General features: G+C 48.1%; 1 protein-coding gene across 3 annotated transcripts in view; it reads right to left on the bottom strand.

Annotated features, from left to right (window-relative positions):
- The window catches only part of Taok3 (TAO kinase 3), a 189,010-nt gene extending 173,898 nt beyond the window's left edge, over nt 1–15,112 (bottom strand). For 2 of the 3 annotated variants that reach the window (XM_038345127.2, XM_038345129.2), the window contains exons 1-2: nt 14,917–15,112; nt 3,533–3,631 (exon numbers count right to left, since the gene is read on the bottom strand). The gene's annotated coding sequence lies outside the window, so the exon portion shown is untranslated. Of the gene's footprint in view, nt 1–3,532; nt 3,632–14,627; nt 14,647–14,916 lie in introns of those variants that run through there. The other variant, XM_038345128.2, reaches the window with a different exon arrangement.
- Nucleotides 15,113–18,975: the final 3,863 nt, after the last annotated feature.

Genomic DNA, 18,975 nt, shown 5'->3' with positions numbered 1-18,975 from the left:
ATAATTTGATAATAAACCCATACTTCGTTTGAAATGTTGCTTTCCTGAGTTTTTCTGAGTTCTATTGAATGGAGAGGAAAATTTCACGGGGGAGGCAAAGAGGAAAAACAGAGTAAAAGCTGAATTAGTCAGACCAAATAATCGTTTTGACAAATAATTACTGAATCTACAGCCAACTCTGCGTCCTCCCCATGCCCTCCCACCCCTTGGCCTGGGTAGCATGGAACAAGGTGAGGACACGGAAGGAAACCAGCGGGTCCTGTCTGCATGTCCAGAGCACGGGATAAATGCTGTGGTCTTCTCATGGCACTGTGTGACCATACAAAGCTTGGCACACTGTTTTTCTTCCCACGATCACTTTCTGGTTAAGCTGTGAATGGGAGCTATACTACTTCAAAGCATCAAGCACAGACACAACCACCAGACGTCAGACAAGGGCTCTTCTCCTGAAGTATGATCAACCCTGGGCTTTGCAGACACGATCTCACTTAATCCCACACGGATCACGGGAAGCGGGGACTCTGGCTGATGCCCACTTGCTAACTTACGTTAGCGAGTATGTGAGGCGATGGAGTGAGCAGATGGCAGACACATTCCTGTGCCAACCCCAAGTATACGTGACTAAAACCACAGTAATACGATGAGGCTGACCGTGAGCCACAGTGCAGGGATCGGGGGGTCGGGGGTCGTCCTCGAAGAACTGCACTGGTGATACAATGAGATGTTGTTCTCTGACCCCCTGAGCTGTTCCACAGGGTATGTGGGACCCTGCTGGAGATGGAGTCTGACTGTTGTTGCCTCTTGGCGGGACACTTACATCACATCAAGGTCAGATGGTGCACATCAGCCCATGAGGGACTGATGAGGCCTGGCACACAGCATTACCATGCTTGAAACAGTGTTTCCTGAGACAGTCTGCGCGCAAGTTTACCTGTGACAGAAACCTCTCAGCACTGTGTGTGTGTGTGTGTGTGCATGAGTTATATATACATTATATATAGTGTGTATATACACACACAGACACACACACACACACACACACACACACACACGCACACTCCTAAGACAGTTCTAAAAATAACCTGCCTCTGCAATTCTTAAGCATCTGGGCCCAGATGTCGTATTTCCTCTAAAAAGCTTCCTTTTTACATTGCCGCCAGAGCTGAGCCAGAACAATCTAGAACTTTGGGCTCCTTCACAGTTGTGGATTCTTATTTATCATTTTATATGAGATGGTCCCAATGTGTCGAGATGTTCTCACAAACCGACGGCAATAACTTGCAGCAGGAAACACAGCGCGCTCACTACGAAACTCTGCCCGCCCCACCCCCTTTCTGCTAACATGTGGCCTTGTACAAAAGGGGTCCATGTGATCTTCGCGGGCCAGAGATAAGGACTGTGACCGCGGGAAACTGGAGAGAAGGGTCAGCGTGTGTCGTGTCACCTTCCTCGGGAGAGTGAGCCTTGTCATCTGGATGGGCGCGGCATACTGCTGGCGCTGGATAAACCGACAGGCACAGGCGGATGGGACACAGCAGTGACTTCCACCTTCCCTGACTCCATAAGATCTGAGACAATCTGTCGGGGGGGAGGGAGGCCCTGCCCACTTCCTCTCCCCACTCCCAGCTCTGACTTGGAGCTGGACTGTGAAACGACACACTCGGCCCATCCTGGAGGTTCTGAGACTTCAATCACACACACACACACACACACACACACACACACACACGCACGCACACGCGCACACACACGCACACACACGCGCACACACGTGCACACACACACCATACACACACGCACACGCACACGCACGAGCACACACGAACACACACGCACACGCACGTGCACACACACACACCATACACACACGCACACGCACGCAAACAATCTGGCATTATATTTCAAAGATTATCTGAAATTTTTAATTTCCTCTTTTCTTTAGATAGGCCCTTCCCCCTGCCACTACACGCATTCTTGAACAAACAGTACCCCCTACACAAAAACAGCAAGAATCAGTTTACACTCGAGACACACACGATGTTAGAGCTTGGCCAGGGCTGTGTCCGAGCCCACACCTTCCGCTCAGTCCTTGCTCCTATTGCCTAGTAAAGTTGTCTAAAAGAACTGAAGACTCAGGGAGGCAGTTTCCCAGCACAGACTGTTTCAGACTAACTTTAACACACAAAGGAACGGGTTGTCAATTAAAAGTTACCTCCTTGCTTGCGTCATCCGACTTCATTTTATGGACTAGAGCTGCCCCAGAAATTAATGACCTCAACGCTGAGGTATTTTCCTTTCTACTTTAGTAAGTAACAAACCCGGTTACTAAAATGGTTTCAAAAAAAATTGCAAAACCATGTAAATGTGGCCAAACTCTTTTGATCTTTGTGTGTCTACGTTTGGAATTATATGTGAGAAACTGCTCCATTTTTCTGCCCTATCTTACCTTTCTCTGAAGTAAGGAGAACAGGAAGTGATATTCTCAAGGTCTGGATGGACACCGTGCCATTTGAGTGGTTTTACTCTTGACACGTTACGTTAACGTTGGGGCACCCATTAGGGTTGGTGGCATCCACCTTTAAAAAGGTGACCTTTAGCATATTTTTAAAGTTTTCCTCATGGGCTTTTCTGCCAAGATTATGACATTCTCTTGGCAGCCTGGCCTTCGCCTTGCTGATCCAGAAGAAAGAGGGAAAACTAAAATACTAAGTTTTGACAAATTGATACAAAAGCTCAACTATGTCAAACTACTACCCGGTGGATCGGCGGAGTCTCAGCTTTAGGTTCTCGGCTGGACTTTGAGCAAAAGGTCCTAAGTCCTCATGTAAAATTCACCAGGAAGTTTAAATGGCTCCCGTGTGTGAACACTGTGTCAACATACGGCGCTTTATAATGAGATGGTCCATATAAAATTAAAAACCAGGTATGCTTACTCGCAATGGACTGTCCGAAATGCAGGCCCCTCAGTGTCCAAGCCCACATACATGCCTCAGCAGTCAACAAGCCCTTGAGGTGAGTTTCTTTGAAAGACTGCCTGGCTCACAGGAGAGATCAACCTGAGACGACTTCAGTGCCAAGGACACCCCTAGGCTGTCAAGCGCCTTCACTCTGAGAAAGGAAGCTCTTAGCAGACACTCAAGGGAGACTCAAGCAGCACTTCCTGGTCAGACTGGGAGCCTCAAGAGCACTTCACAGGGCTCTGCGTTTTGACATTTGGGGAAGAAATGTTCTAAAACAAGTTTCTAGTCCGCGCCCCCTCAGTACCTCCACCCCCGTGTGCCCCCAGTTCCCACCAAAGAGAACAAACAGGCGCTAGCTAAACAAATCCCATGTCGAAATCTATGACATTTGGTCAATGCCTGCTGCTGATGCTGCAGCGACACCAGGCCAGGCCAGGCATCCACAAAGCCACTGGCATAGTTAGCATCGTGCTCCACAAATGCACCCATCATCCCTCTGTCTGGGTGCTCCCTGTGCTTTCACAGGACACACCCTGTTAGGAGGTAGTGGAAACATCACAAGAGGCACTCACCGGGTCCGGGTTCCGGAGAATGAAGACCGATCAAAGCGCCTTCACATTTTATTCTTCGAATCTACAGTGCCTTCTCTTCACAGCTTAGGGATGAAATGTCTGCAAGAAACCCCATGAAATCCTTATGAGGAACTACAGATGAAGAAGCATGAGCAGGGTGCCCCACGGTGCTATCAGGCCCAACAGCCTGCATGCGGCATTTCCTGTTCCGACGCCCATTGGCCCTCGCAGGTGCATGTGCCTCTGGGTGGTGTCAGTCTGCCGTTTGGTTTGCGTTCTCTCTCTCTCTCTCTCTCTCTCTCTCTCTCTCTCTCTCTCTCTCTCTCTCTCTCTCTCTCTCTCTCTCTCTCTCTCTCTCTCTCTGTGTGTGTGTGTGTGTGTGTGTGTGTGTGAACTGATCCCCTGAAGGAGATTTAAGGTTGGTATTACCCTCACCGGGAACATCTAGGATCTAGGACACTCCCACCCTAGGTTCAAACTGAGAACCATCCAGCAAGGTTCATTATGGGCTGGCGACTGCCTGATCTGAAAGGGCTGGGGCAGTTTACTTCAACAGGTTCCTGTGATTTCTCTAAAACTCACCATTACTGAGCCTGTCCTGGTGAGTAGGGACAATGAAGCAGGACGGCTTCAAGTCCAGGCCTTCTTTAGGCTACAGAGGAATTTCAAAGCCTGTGTGGGCTTCAGGGTGAGTTCAAGGACAGCCTGGGCAACCTAGTCAGAGGCTGTTTCAGAAATGAGCAGTGGAGGGAGAGGCTGAGGAGAGGGCTCCACGATTAAGAGGACTCGCAGCTCTCTCTACCAGAGGTCTGGAGTACAAATCCCAGCACCCACACAGAATGGCTCACAAGACGCCTGCAATTCTAGCTCCAAGGGATCCAAAGGCTACTTCTGACTTCCCTGGGCACACACTTATACATGCACTGACACATACATAATTCCCCCCACCCACCCCGAGACAGGGTTTCTCTGTGTAGCTTTGGTGCCTGTCCTAGAACTAGCTCTGTAGACCAGGCTGGCCTCGAACTCACAGAAATCTGCCTGCCTCTGCCTCCTGAGTGCTGGGATTAAAGGTGTGCGTCACCACCACCCGGAACACACACATAAATTAAAAAAAAAAAAAAACTTTAAAAATAACGGCGGCCCGGGAAGACTGTTGAGTGGTTGGCAGCGTGCTTGTCTAGCCCATGTAAAGCCAGAGGTCCAATCTCAGTATCCACCCCTCTGTTCCAAACATGGTTCGTGGCGCTAAAATACTGTGATGGACAGAACATGGCCTGGGATTTGGTAGATTTTATATATAAAATGGGAAGAAATGTTTCATAAGGCAGAGACTAAAGACACTCAGTTGTTGATTGGTAAAGCTAATGGCAGGTCATGTTTACCATAAAAAGCATCACGATCAGGCCACTTGAAGCCTAAAAAGACTTTTCAAGCTTGGCAGCTCACACCAGCAACCTCCTGCATTGTGGAGGCTAAGGTGCGAGGATGGCAAGTTCAAGGCCAGCCTGGTTCACATGGGGAGACGCTGGAGAAAGAGGCAGGAACCTTTGGTAGACCCTGGTCCATGGAAGTGAGGGCTTGTGTGTCCTTGGTATTTGAGGGCATGTTGAAGGTAGTACCTGGGGTTGCCAGCAGGCAAAGGAAGACCTGGCCAGTGCTCAGTTATTTTAATTCAGGCTTAGAATGAATTTCAAACAAAATTACTCGTACATGCAGAAAGCTGATGACACCCCCAAAATGACATGAGCTTGAGCTGACCAGCTTCCAGCGTCAATACACAACCAATGGAAAGCAGTGAGAAGACTCCGGGGAGCTCCTGAGCCACGGCTGGGATCATTGCTACTGTGGGTTTAAGTTCTCGGCACCTAAGGAGGTGCCATAGGCATCGGAGCCGTCTCCTTACCACGAACAGTTTTCATAGATTTTTCTCCAGCCCGAGATGCATTCTTGGCTTGTATGGTCAAAAACAGAGAGAACGCAAGACCAACCCAAAAGACAAACCTAACATCCAGAGGGTAAAGAGGACATGAAAACGTCTCCAAACTGTATTTTCCTTCCTCGGGATTTTTACTTCCTTACATTCAGAACAATGAAACTCTTTAGCCAACCAATTGGAGAACTTGCTCACACCAGATTTCTGTAAGACATCCACTAAATATTCACTAAGCAACTAGACAGGATGATAGCAAAGGGTGAAAACAAGAACCCCTGTCTTTGTGGACCCTAAATGCTAGTGGCGTGACTTAAGGTAAACAAAACAGAAAGAACATTTGCTATATCTGCCAGAAGTTAGTAAGAAATTCAGTCTTAAAGGTGGGGAGACCCCCCAAGTTTATCTGTGCTCAGCTACTAAGTGCTCATCCTAGAAAGGAAGGGTGAGCGCATGCTTTGGAAGGACAGCATGTGGAAGTGACTTAAGCCATCACCATCTTCTTTGGTTCTGAATCTCAGAGAAAGTGCAACCTTCTAAAGATCCCAAGTAATAATACCATCCAAAGAAACAAACGAATAGACCCCAACCCCAACAGTCACAGCGGACTCAGGAGGCAGAGGCAGGCAGATCTCTGAGTTCAAGGCCAGTCTGGTCTACAGAACAAGTTCCAGGACAGCCAGGGATAACCAGAGAAACCCTGACGTCTCCTGATCAGACATTCCAACTGTCAAGCTCAGAGGTAATCTTCCCTTAGGAACTGTCCCTATTATCTTCATCTGCAGCAGCAACTGTATTTTAGAACTATCTGTGTAGCTATACTTAAATACTAGTTTAGATCTAAAGTGTTACAGTTTAATACAATTCAATAATTAAGGTATCGGTTGCAAGGTTAGAAATAGAAGAGATTGTCCTTTTAAAACCAAGACGATGAACTTCTACAAAGGACAAGGGAAGTGTAAACCCTAGAATGGACTATCAGACAGAATATCCTAGAACAAAGAAAGCATATACCTTGAGAACTCAAGAGAGAAGAGGGTGATCGGAGGTCTCATGAACCAAGGCAGTAGAGTCTTTGTCCAGCACATGCATGGCCCTGGGTCTATAAAAAATATTCTAGAAAAAAAATAATCCTGAAGATGAGGGACAAAGACATTGAAAGGGCAGGGCAAAGATGGATGGCAAGGCAGGAAGTGCATGGCCAATAGGTAGGTGAGATAGCTCAGGGGGAAGGTGGTAGGAAAATCCGACCCCCACCGGTTGTCCTCTGACCGCCACAGGAATCCCCCGGCAATAACCAAAACACAGAAAATAAGTGTGAGAAGAATGGGGTGCTCAAACCCAAGAACAGGTTGCTAAATCTGCCTGCCTTGTGTTGACTAGGCCAGGGGATTGGCGGCTCTGTCTAGATGAAGAAAATCGGTGCCTTCCTCTGAGGAAGTCACAAAGTGCCTGTGTACTCAGGACAGAAAGTTGAGGCTGGGGGATGGAGAGCTGACTCGGCAGAAAGAGACCCACATCTACACAAAGGGACAGAACAACACCCACATAAAATTATAAAATAAAGCATTTTAAAGGAGACGCTGGACAGTTGTCACAGGGCTCCTGCCCTAGCACCCTATTAAGGCAATCACAGGGCCATAGAAGGCAGGTGAGAGAGGAGGAAGAGGGTGGGGGGCTTCCAGAGGAAAAGCCGGGTCTGAGGCAGAGTCCCCAGTACAGAAAGTCAAAGCGACTGGACTGCCTCACCTGGGTCAGGCTTGCTACTGTCTTTGTCATCTCGGGAAGTCATTGATTCTTTGAGTCTCAGTTTCCCTATATGTAAAGTTATTCTTTGTTCTTTTGGAGTCAGGTTCATTCAACTGAGCAATAACCGGGGAGAGCACAGTGAAGATGGCTAGAGAAAACAATCTGAAGGGGTAAAAGAAGCAACCCCACCGTGGACTGGGCCATTTGCGCCTACCACTGTTCTTGGCAGTTAACACAGGGCCATCATTCATTCATTCATTCATTCATTCATTTCAAGAGTCCAGAGTGCTATAGATTCTTACTGGACAGAAGAGAAAATCTGATGCTTCCAATGTTACCAACTTACTCAGGGCCATGCAGGTGGTACAATAACGGAGCCAAAAAAGATGGCTGTTTTAGGTCTTTCTGAGTCTATGAGGTCTTCTCTCCACAGCATCAAACAATGAAGAGCTAACATCTGTTCTTGTTTTCCAAAGGGAATCCTGTCTCTCTTCCCATCCTTTATTTTAAAAAATTATTTTAATATAATATTTTTTAAAATTATCATTATTATTTTTAAGCATGCGTGTGGGGTTATGTGCATACATAAATGCAGGTACCTGAAGAAGAAGGAGTTATTACATGCCCCGGAGCTGGAGTTCCAGGAGGTCTTAAGACAACTATACTGTTACTGGGAACTGAATCTGGATCCTCTTTAAGAAGAGGGCACACTCTTAACTACTGAGCCATCTCTCCTGCCCATGGAGTATCCTAAATTTATTCTTTGACAATTTCATACATGTAAACAATGTATCTTCATCATATCTACCCCAACTTTGTTCTAAGTTTGACTTTTTATTGTTACTGTGTATGTGTGCGTGTGCTGGTGTATGTGGGCATGCATGACGCACATGTGGAGATACAGGACAACTTTGAGACGTCATTTCTCTTCTTCCACCCTTATGTGAGTTACAGGGACTGAACTCTGGTTATCAGAGTTAGAGGCAAGTGCTTTAAGGGAATAAGTCACCAGGCAGTGGTGGCGCACGCCTTTAATCCCAGCACTCGGGAGGCAAAGGCAGGTGGATCTCTGTGAGTTCGAGACCAGCATGGTCTATAGAGTGAGTTCCAGGACAGGCTCCAAATAGCTACAGAGAAACCCTGTCTTGAAAAACCACTCCCCCCCAATAAAAGGGATGGGTCATCTTGATGGGCCCCCTCTTCAGATCCTTTTGATGAGCCAAATGTTCACTGAGGACTAGAAAGGAGCCACGAACATGACTATTAATTTTCCGATTACTGTTTCCTCATTCTTCCACACACTACTGAGCATACTTCCTACCTCATGGTCCACACTTAGCTATGTGAAGATGAGGCAGGCCCATCCTGTCACCTTATGGAGGCCTGCAAAGACGAGGAATTCCCGCCCATTTCCTCAGTGCGGCCAGGCAATGGGAAACGTGGAAACAGGGACCTTGCATATAATGGCTGAAAGGATTTTGCAAACCAAGTGTGGTGATCATGCTTGTGATCTTAGAACTTGGAAAGCGGAGAGGAGAGGGGAGGAGAGCAGAGGAAAGGGGAGAGGAGGGGAGGAGAGCAGAGAAAAGGGGAGGGGAGGGGAGGGGAGAGGAGGAGAGGAGAGGAGAGGCCATGCTTGGCTATGGCCTAAGACCCCGTCACAACACAAACAAAACAGAAACAAAGCAGTTTTGCAGAGACAATAAAAGCATAAAGTCTCCCGAAACACCTTTATCATCCTCTCTCTACTACTAGATCTTGACCCAGGTCACTTAGAAACCATGTCAAAGCGGTTTTTTGAAAACATTTGTGGTGGGGGCTATAGTTCCAAGACAGGGCACTTGCCTAGTGTATTTGAGGTCCCGAGTTTGAGTCGTATCAACTAAATAAATACAATAAAATAACATGAATTTGCACATTCCAAAAGCACAGTCTTCTGTGTATCCCCATGATTAATGCTGCTCTCAGCCCTGGTCAGAAAGATGTCTTCCTGCAGTGGGCGGCAACGAATGAGCAGACTCAGAAGTGGGCGGGGTGCTGAGAAGTGCCAGGCAAGTGCTCCACCCTAGATGGGACATCTGTGTCCAGGAGCCTTCCAGGCCTCCAAAGGAAGGCTGTGTATGGGCTGGAGGATAGGGAGGGGCTGTGAGTGACATCTGCTAGGCATGGCATGCCTGCTGCACTCATGAACTCTGCTGCTGGGGTTACCCACACACCATGAAGCCCAAAGATGAGCCAGCACTCAGCCAGCATGCCAGCAGGCAGAACTAACTGGACTCAGTGGATTACATACACAGAGTGTGGGGGTGGGGTGGTAGACATGAGGTGGGAGGGAGGCATGTTGAGAGACAGAGAAGAGTGTCCTGAAATGGATATAGATACATTGTATACATGTATGAAGTGGTCAAAGGATGAATAAAAGATACTTTAAACATTAAATGAAAATTTAAAAGGACTTATGTTCTCAATAAAACAGAAAATTGGCCATGAACTATGATTCTGGTTAGTGTGTTTACTGCCAAGACCAATTAAGTTATTAGCTTATTTAAGAAAGCTTTCTGACTTAATTAGTGGAATCTATTGTAGGGGGAAGCAAGATGTGTTTGAATTGCCATTGCCCTTGTTTGTCATGGACATACGCCAGTGACAGTGACAGACAGAAAGAAAGTGAAATACACAACCATAAATACAGGGCTGGCAGGGCCAGAGAGATGGCTCAGTGGTTAAGAGCACTGGTTGTTCTCATAGAGGACCCGGGTTCAGTTCCCAGCACCTACATGGTGGCTCACAAGCATCTGTAACTCTAGGGGACACATGCAGTACACAGGTATTCATTCAGGTAAAACATCCACACACATAAGAGAAAAGAAAAGGAAAAAGTCCTCGCTTATAAAATAAACAAACACAGGTTTGGTGAGATGGCTCAGTGTGTAAAGGCACTTGCCACCAACACGGATGAACTGAGTCTGATCCCTGGGACCCACGTGATGGAAAGAGAGAACCACCTCCTGCAGGCTGTGCTCCGACCTCCACATGGACATGTGAGCCTATACCTACACACAGCAGATAAACGAATATAATAAAGATGAGTATATACTACAGAATCCCAGTTTAATCTGGGAATAAACGTTTCCCCTTAAAATAGCAGAAGAAACTGGAGTTGAACTCTTCCAATGAATATTTCATCCATTAATTACACTATTAAAATAAAGCACTGAAGGTGGATTCGATTTCGCTTTCTTCATGGAGGCCGGAGGTAAAATGACGGGACCGCTGCTGATGGACTCAGACACGGACTGCTCCGCTGCTGGGAGCTAAACACATTTTCACAGACAGCTGAGCAGCCAGCAAAACGGGTGATGAGGCTAGCCCACCACAAGTTAAGTCATCCAGGACAAACTGCACCCCAAAATAAGAACTCAAGAACTAGCCCCTGTGAGTGACAGAAGTTTCCTCCCTGAAGGAAGATAAATTGAAGATGTTTTCTCAGTAAGTCCCCAAAGTCCCCAAATATGTTAAGGCAGGATCTTTCCTTGTACGTATGTATGTATGTATGTATGTATACATATATACATATACTACATACATACATACACATATATGTATATATGTCTTTCTGTGTGTGCACGTGTGTGTATCTGTCTGTTCTTTTGGGGAGAGGAGGAAGGAATTAAAATCAGAATCAAATTATGAAGGAAGATGCATCTGTATGTAACACTGGAAAGGACACCGGTGCAGAGGGAGGTTTCGTGATTCCTCTGCCTCAGCTCTCCAGCACTGGCCCCACTCCTACCCCCTGCTCTACTGAAGACCGTGCATTTATGAATGTTGGCAAGCAATGAAAACACTTGTTCAGGTTGGCTTGCCTGTTAAGCCACGCTAGATAGGCAGGCAGCCTCCGAGAGCACAATGGACCCACTGTGCAGGACGCCATGCAGTAAGGAAAGTGTCAGGCGGGTGCTTGGCTCCTGGGCTCCGCTAAGAGCAAGGAAGAACATGCAAGAGCTCACCTGAGTCTCTCCTGTCATTGCATCTTATTAAAGCAGGAAGCAAGCCTTTCTCTTCTTTTTCTTTTTTTTTTTTTGTTTTGGAAACAGGGTTTCTCTGCGTAGTCCTAGCTGTCCTGGAACTTGTTCTGTAGACCAGGCTGGCCTCGAACTCACAGAGATCCGCCTGCCTCTGCCTCAAGTGCTGGGATTAAAGGCGTGCGCCACCACTGCCTGGCTGAAACAAGCCTTTTAAGTGAACAATGATCTCACAGGAATTCCTATCTTCTCACACTCCTCCCCCAGGGAAGAAGGGCACAGGCTCCTCTTAGCAGGAAGAATTCTACTCCGCTCTGTCTTCATCATCCCTGGATCAACATCATACGGGAAAGTGGTTGCCATCACTGCCTGGGTGATGACTCAGGAGAGGACTTCAGAAATGACTATTTGCACCACTCAGAAGTGAGCTAACAAGATGGCAAAAAAAAAAAAAAAAAAAAAAAAAAAAAAAACCAAAAAAACCAAACCCTTCTATGTCAGACACTTCTCTGAGCTCCTGGAAGAACTGGGGTGGGGGCTTCCCATTCAGAGGCACACCCCCCATGCTCTACCCTTAAGATGAAGAGACACAGCTGTTAACTGGCTTAAACCCCCCCACCCCCGCTGCCCCAAACACCCTCTTAACTTCACTTCTTTGAATTCTGGGAAAATCTGTGCCTGCTGCAGCTGGTCCTGTGCTCAGCATCACAGGTGTCCCTCAGGGGAGGATTTCTAGTGGGTGGGTTTTCATCACCACACCTGGCTCCATCTCATGGCATCAGAACTTCTGGTGGTGGGGGTGGGAACAAGGCTTTTCCTTACTATCGACTGGATGAAAATCATTTCAGATGTTGGTCTTGTGTGCTCGGTGGGAAGATCACTCGCCTAGCATGCAAAAGGCCCTGGGTTTGATGCTCTGTACCTAAACAAACAACAGCAGATCTAGACAAGCCTACTTTTGTTGTTATTCTGAGGCCCAAACCCAGGGCTTTGGGCTCCTTAGGTAGGAAATCCCCAACCCTAGCTTGTGTCTACTGGAAATAATACCTCTTGGTGGAGCTACCTAGTGCTAAACACAAGTGAAATATTTCTTCAGCCTTTAGAGATGCTGTCTTAAAGTCCAGGCTGACTTGGTACTCCTTGAGTAGGTAGCCCAGGCTAGCTTCCAGCTCAGAATTATCCTGTCTCAGCATCCTGAGTCCTGCTGCCATGCCCAGAGAAGGGATTTCTAACTCCGCACACTCGAAACCTGAGTTGGAGGAGATATCTAGACAATAGAAATGGAATAGTACTTAATTCCCCATTATTTCCCTAAAACTACCCTTTTCTAAGTTTCTAAAACCAAACCAAAATACAAAACAAAAAAACCAAAAAACTCAAAAAGACAGAAATAAATAATACAGTGATGAAGAGAGCAGAAGCAGTGTCAGAAACAGAGAAAAGGAAAAATTAAAAAAAAAATGAAATACAAGAGTTATATAAAAATGCCCCAATGAGAGACCACCAAGTCCAGTTGGAATGTGACTGATGGAACAGGGGACCAAACCGGACTCTCTGAATGTGGCTGACGGTGGAGGAGGACTGAGAAACCAAGGACAACGGCGATGAACATGAACTCTACAGCATGGACGGGCTCACTGTGAGCCTTGTCAGTTTGGTTGCTCACCTTCCTGGACTTAGGGGGAGCTGGGAGGACCTTGGACTTAACATAGTGAAGGGAACCCTGATGGCTCTTTGTCTTTGGGGAGGGGTGGAGTGAGGGTATGGGTGGAAGGGAGGGAAGGGAAGGGGGAGGAGGAGGGGAGGAGATGGAAATCTTTAATAAAAAAAAATGAGAAAAAAAATGCCCCAATGAAAATTCATTGCTTTGGAACGTTAATCCAAAAAATAATTTAAGAAAAAAAATCATGATTTAAAAAAAAACATCTTCAAATATAAAGTTGATGGCTAAATAAAGTGCTTTGGGGTTGAATTCAGAAGGTGGGTGGGGCCATGTCAACCTAACACAGCCCTGGGGTCATGATATTTTCCCATCCCTCAGAGGAGAAGGCTATCCTCGAACCTGCCACCATCGACTGCTTCAACTCTGTCCCAGCCTTAAGACAGACCTACTGCGTCTGCTTTGAATATGCATATCTGGCTTAGATGCCTAGATAGTGCCATTCGTTTATCGACCCCAGCAACTGCTTTGAAAAATTGACTGTGACCTTCTAACTGTGTCTAACACATCAAAGTTTAAACAGCCTTAACTACAAAACCTGCTCCGGTTCTCTTAAATCTGCATTGCAAACACTGATAGGGTCAGGCTGCCAAATGGGAAAAAGTTTCTTAACTCCTCACGGAGCGAAAATGAAAAACTAAAATCAAACCAACCAACCAACTAAACAAACAACAACAAAAAGCCAAAACTTGCTTTAGGAGCACACAGTATCAAAATTAACATACTAATTAATCCAAAGTGAGGATATTCCAAAAGACATCTTCCTCCAACTTCTTGGGATGGGGTCAAAGGGAAGCCCCTCTAGTTTTCCCCCAGATCTTTCATCAAGGAATTCCCCAGGTCGAACTTTAGTAAAGAGATGGGAAGCCAGTCTGCTGTTTACAAGAGGCGAGGCGGCCCGCGAGTCTAATCGCTACAAATCGTCTGGCTAGCCCTTGGCCAGTCCTTGCGATCCGTGTCTTTCATTCCCGGGGCCATCACATGATCCCCTTTCCAGTGTCCCGGAACTCAACACTCGGGGAGACCTAGGATTCGTAAAAGCGGAACATCGGTGTCCAGGTGTCAGCTTTGCTGCGGTCCCCGCCGGATGCCTCCAGGACCCAGGCAGCCGGTGTTTTTCCCCCAGGTACCTGACTGCCAGGTCAGAAAGCCACACTCTCGCTCTGAACGCTCGCTTTTCTCTGCTATCCCATTCACCCGCTCTCTTTGGGCTCCGGTGCTGGCCCTGCTCTGGGACACCTATCTGTCTTGTCCTTTCGTGGGGACCCCTCTTGTCACCCAATTGTCCTAAACTTTCTTCAAGTCCTCTTTACATCCATTGAGAGAGCAGTTTCCAGAACCACTGCCCTGGCCTCCCTTGAGGTTCTTTGCTTATCTCTTGGGTGCCCTTCCTTCATTCCGCTGCCTGGATTCTCTCAAACCCACTTGCTCAGTCTGCAGTCCCGGTCCTTCTCGGTGTCTCCTCCGCTCACTCCCCGGGTCCGGTCCCTTTCTGAGTCCGCTCTCCCCAAAGGTCTACCTGGGGCGGATCTTCTCGTTCATCCCACCGTCCCAGTCCCTCTGGGGTGCTCTCGCTCATCCCACTGCCCCTGGTCCCTCTCCAGGTCTCTATTCAACTCGCTTCGTTAATCCCACTGCCCAATTCCGTTCTGGGGTCCCCTTGCTCACCTGCGGTATTTCTCGGTCCCCTCCTCATCTTGCTTTCCCCATCCCTCTCGGCATCCCCTCTCTCACCAGCGGTCCTACTCGGAGTCCACTCTTTACTTCGCCGTCCCTGTCCCCATCCTGGTCCTCTCCCTCGCCCGCGGTCCTTCTCGGGGTCCCCTCCGCACTCCCCGTCCCGGTTCCTTCCCGGTCCCCCGAAGCACTGACAACTCCGTTCCCGGGATGCTCGTGGCCGCTGCTCCGGGTCCCCGCGCCGGGACTCCGGCTGTCACTCTGGCGCCCGCGCTCTCACCTCAGCACTGTCACCCGCGACCCCGGCGCCACCGCCTTCTCTCACTCGTGCCCCGAGTCGCTCTTGGGCCGGGTCCTCGCGTGCTGCGTCCCCACGCGCAGCCTCCCGCCCGCGAGTCCGCGTCGCGCTCCACTCTCCACGCAGGACCCTCGCTGCCGCCGCTGCTGCTGTCCGAGGTGCGGCTCCGCCAGGGGTGGCCAATCGCACCCGATTGCGCGGAGCGCGCCCCGCCCCCACTCGGCTCCGCCCCCGACTCCGCCCCCTGCCGCGCTCTGATAGGCTCTCTACTGACCTTACCTGATCGCCCGGCCTCGGGCCCCATGTCGCACATAGGCGTTCGGTTGGCCTTCCCTGGGAAACCCGAGCGGTCGATGGGTCCACGGGATTGGCGGAACAGGGAGTGGGTGGGTCCTGTGGGCGGGGCTCTCTCAAACGCGGAAGTTCTCCCCACTTGGGTTACCCGTGGCCCTCTTCGGGTGCGGTCAGGCTTGTTTGTGCCGCGCAGGGGTCAAAGTTCGCGGCTCTCTTCCCCCACGCCTTGACTTTTCTCGGGAGACCACCGTGGGAGAGCTTGTTGGGCGGACCCGGTCTCTCAGGTCGCTCGCTGGACCGTTTATAACTCCTAGTCACCCATAAGGCAAGCTTTCCTAGCTCTCGGACAGGGGAGTTGCGTTTTCAGTTTACTGCTGGAGAGGGAAAGAATCTGTAGACTAGATAAACACTAAGAACTTGACACGGTTTTGAGACGTCAAGCCTTTCCACTCACTGTGGCCGCCTGTGCTGTGACCACCAGTACTTTACAGGCAGAGGCAGGAAGGTCGCCTCAAGTTTGAGTCTAGCCTGGGCTAGATAGGTAGACTCTGTCACACAAGGGAAAAAAAGGGGGGAAAAATACTCACTTCGTGAGTTTTGATTACCACGGTTGAATAAGGAGTTGGGATAGAAGAGGTTTCAGCAAGCGTATTCAACTGAACCTTTCCTAGGGCCACGGACTTTAAGGAACCAAAGGTGGAAGGACACTGAGTTTTGACCCCAAGTGCACCCTGCAATAACCTGGGTCAATCCCGAGCCACGCGGAAACGCAGTGCTTGCCAGGGATTAAAGTGCACCGGGACCTGTCTCACGGTTTTGCGGAAACGGCTGTGTTGTTGCAGTTAACGGTAGAGGCTCAAAACAGGTCTCGGCAGGAGCACATTCTCACCCGGAGCCACGTCAGACGTAGACACGCCTTACCTCTTAGTAAATGCTCTACTATTAAGTTTTTTTAAAATTCTTATTTGTTTATCTTATCTGCGATTGGGTCTGGTGCAGCCCTGGCCTAGAACTCTGCGCCAGTAGACAGCTTGGCCTTGAACTCTACAGCGCTGCTCGCGAGGGCAGCTGGGATTCAAGGCGTGGCCACCACACCTGCCGCGTTTTTTGCTTTTTTGTTCAACTGGAGGTTGAACCGAGCTACTCAAACACCTCTGAAAGTTGCTCTTTTTAACTCTGAGCTCTATCCCTTCCCTCCCCCAGCCCAAATTTGCATCCGAAACATTATCTGTTTGCAAATCAAAGTTCATCCCAACCTCTGGGCACCCTTAAAATCTGCTTGGTGGGAACCCAGAGGCTGCCTGGGAAGGCCTGAAGTTGTCAACATTGGGCTCCAGGGTTTGCGTTTTAGGTCCGATTCAGAGGTGCGCATTTTCCTGAGAAGTCTGAATACCTTCTTTGGGCAAGAAGCAGTGGAGGACTTTAAGGGATGAAACGATTCTAAAGGAAACTTGGGTTTTATAGGCAAAGTTGGCTATAGAATGAAATAGAATAAAAAAAATGGAACAAAAGTTAACCAAGCCTAAAATCATGAGAGATTTTTAAAGAGTCGTTTCTCTCTTCCAGAAGAACACTTGGGCCAGCTCTGCAGTCTCCAGGGAAGATAATGGGTAGACTGTGGCCATCCAACTGTTTGTGTCGCTGTCAAACACATAAAACAGGAAGGCGCTACTAACACAGGCTGTCTGCAGTCATGAAGATAGAAATAAAAGTTAAAGGAAAGCAAGATTACAAAAGGGCCCAGCTTCTTGTAACTTTTAGTAACAAAACCAACTACTTTTTGATTCATTGTATCAATGAATTCTGATTTCAAAAATGTTGCCCTTCATTTTTTTTCTGTTTTGTGAATAGCAGTATTAATGAAACGCTAGTCCCACAGTGTGGATTTCAAGATAGTTTACAGGTGATCCAACAGGGGGTGGGTGCGTGTGCGCCTGAACACACACACACACACACACACACACACACACGAAACCAACGTCATCCTTTGAAGGAGAGACCTCTCTGCAAACCTCTGCTGAGACTGAGCTTGAAGAAAGACTTCCTGAGAAGGGGTTTCAGATCCAAGGACTTCTGGGAAGCTCATCTTAGCATTGCATTCTGGGAATTCTCACATTTCACACAGAGGCACTATCCTTTACAAAGAGAGCCAAGATTTAATGGAAACAAGGTAGTAAATAGCCAACATCAGAATGAATGTTCTCCTTTTTAGAAATATCTCTGGGCCAATTTGGAAATACATTTGATCATAGAGGATGTGAGAATCAAGTACTGTATTGGGTTCCACCCTGCCTTTGACTGCATTCATATCTGCCCGGCTTTGTTACTTCTTCCTTTACCTGTGCAGATTTGACTACTGAAGGATGTTACTGTAGCCACTTTGTCCCCGCCTCCCGGCATTGGGAATTGAAGTTAACTAGGGTCTTCAGCATGTCAGGCAAGTGCTCTACTCAGCTGCATCCACAGCTCTCTTTGTTTTCAGACGTGGTCTCATTAAGCTGGATGACCCCGATCTTACTGTCCCTCCTACTTCATCTTCCTAAGTATCTGGGATTATAGTCTTGACCCACTGGGCTCATCTTCCTTCCCTCCTTTCCTTCCTTCCTTCCTTCCATCCTTCCTTCCTTCCTTCCTTCCTTCCTTCCTTTGGTTTTGAGAGACATGTTTCTCTGTGTAGCTTTGGAGCAGGTCCTGGAACTCGCTCTTTTACTTATTTATTTGAACGTGCTCATTTATTTATTGATTGATTGACTGATTAATTGATTTTAAGGCAGGGTTTCTCTGTGTAGTTTTGGAGCCTGTCCTGGAACTCACTCTGTAGACCAGGCTGGTCTCATTGAGATCTGCCTGCCTCTGCCTCCCCAGTGCTTGGAACTGCAGGCACCACTACCTGGCTTTTTTTTTTTTTAAGCAAAATTGCAACAGCGCCTTCCTCTTCTGGGGATAGGCTAGAGGCACACAGCTACGCAAATTTACGTGGGGAGAAACTCAGCTTTCTTGGTTGGTTTGTTTTTGATTCAGGGTTTCTCTGTGTAGCCCAGGTTGTTCTAAAACTTGCTTTATAGACCAGACTGGCTTCGAACTCAGAGATCTGCCTGCCCTGTGCTGGGATTACAGGAGTCTGCCACTACACCCGGCGTTGGCTTTTCAATTTCAGCGGCCGTATTATTTGCTCACCTGAAAATTAGCAAGCTAACTAGTTACTGGATTAGGCAAAAGTACTTAAACATTACATTTGAGGAAACACAAGGCAGCTGTTCCATGAACAGCCTGGATCTGGGATTCTAAACTGATGCCACTTCTCTCTTCCCCTTCCTTCCCTCTTACTTCTTTTCTTTCTTTTTTTTGAATGGAGAATGATAACCCTTGATCATTAGTCAAATCAGGAAAAGAGTTTACCCAGTAAACCTATTCAAAAAAAGCACTGGAAAGGCCTGGGTACATACGTTCACTCGGGGACGGATGGCAGCAACTTGCCTTTATTTTAATTCTTAAGCCCCTATTATGGCAGGGGCGGAAAGCAGACTCCCCATTTTCTGTATTACACCCACCACGGGATCGGTTCGTGTCATTCACTTCTCCAGGGCTTTGCCAAGCCTCCGCCCATCAGGTCGCGCCGGTCCACACTTTAGTTTTGACTCCGGGCGCCGCCTGGCGGCCGTTTCCGGAAGTGTCCTCCCAACCTCGGGGTCCTGTCCGCAGTCAGCGCTGCCCAAGGATATGCCTGACTCCAGCGACAGCTGCCTT

Source organism: Arvicola amphibius, chromosome 10, assembly GCF_903992535.2.
Source record: "Arvicola amphibius chromosome 10, mArvAmp1.2, whole genome shotgun sequence".
Taxonomy (NCBI): domain Eukaryota; kingdom Metazoa; phylum Chordata; class Mammalia; order Rodentia; family Cricetidae; genus Arvicola; species Arvicola amphibius.
Note: the sequence above shows the minus strand (reverse complement) of the source record. Positions and strands in the feature narration are given on the sequence as shown.